Raw genomic sequence first — 1377 nt, 5'->3', positions numbered from 1 at the left:
TCTTCCTTTGTTCTGCAGGTGTCCTCCGGGCTTGGCTGCAGGGCTGATCAGCATATTGCGGTCTCTGAATGTAACTGGATTAACATTTTTAATTCTCCTACCTCCTCCGTACATTATAGCACAAGGAAGCAACTGACATTCCTTATTATCCATTTAAAATTGTGCAGTTTTAAATTACAATTGAAATTACATTTAAAGAATCTGGTAGCTCTTCCTTTAATGGACAGATGAAATGTTGACATTTCTTGTCAACATGCAAATGGACTTTGAATCCAAATGTATCTTCCTACCAGGCACTTGAAAATAAAGATGAAGGTCTAATTTGCAGAGAGTACATGCATTATGAGAGCAGTCAATCTGCAGTTGGCTTGGACACCATAAAATTGCGAGTCAGCCACAAAAGAATTAAGGCATCCGATACCTTTGGAGGTGGTGTTTCGGGGCACTTGTGGGGGCCCTGTTCTCTCAGCCTCTTATTGCACTGTCAAAGCTGGATCCATGACAACCTCTGGTAGGGCAAGAGCAGGCATGGTGACAAACTTCAAGTTAGGGTCTCCAATTAGTTTTCGAATAAGCCAAAGGAAGGGCATTTCAAAGTTGTAGTTACTTTTAGCGGAAATGTCATAGTACTGAAGAGTCTTCTTTTGCTGGAAGATGATGAATTTTGCCTTAATCCTCCAGAGGCTGAGCTGCTACTGTGTGATCTAAAGTCCCTACCCCCAGGTAAACAAAGGCACTCTTACCAGGCAACACATTCCAAGTGTTTAGAGATTACCTCCCAGGAGCCAGAAGCAAAAGCCAGACCTTTCTTTGGGCAAGGTTAATTCTTTACTATACACACTCCTCATTCTGCTTTTCCTCTCTCTCTCTTTTCCATATCCCTTTCTTTTCTACCTCTCCTCTCTCCTAGGCTGGGGAGGGGTCATACTATTATTATAGTGGGTTTGAAGGTCAATAAAAGCAATGGGGTGCCTCTGTAGTCTCCTCCTCAGGGTCTCCACAGCTTTGTGTCCAGGGAGCCACATGGTAGAGGCCCAGACACATTGCTGTCTGCTAGGTGAGTTCAAGGAGATGGCACGTAGATGTGGAAAATACAGCGGGTCTCGGCAGCTAGTGGGGCTCTTGATGCCCCCCATGACCCGGGCAGCCAGGACATGTCAGAGGCAACCCATCTGCTCCCTAGAGTATGAGAGAACCAACACTAAAGGGACAGAGAGAGGGGCCTGAGCTTCAGGCAGAATAAGATCTTGCACTACCACACCCTAGGAGACCAGGCATCTTGGAGATTACATGTGACTCTGGGAAGGATGGCTGCATCCAGAATGATGATGAAGAATTTGGAGCCCCATAAACCTACCTGTCCTTAAGAGGGGGTGA

This window comes from Pteropus vampyrus, unplaced genomic scaffold (assembly GCF_000151845.1).
Source record: "Pteropus vampyrus isolate Shadow unplaced genomic scaffold, Pvam_2.0 Scaffold404, whole genome shotgun sequence".
NCBI classification, from domain to species: domain Eukaryota; kingdom Metazoa; phylum Chordata; class Mammalia; order Chiroptera; family Pteropodidae; genus Pteropus; species Pteropus vampyrus.
The sequence above is the reverse complement of the archived record's forward strand: the minus strand, read 5'-3'. Positions refer to the sequence as shown.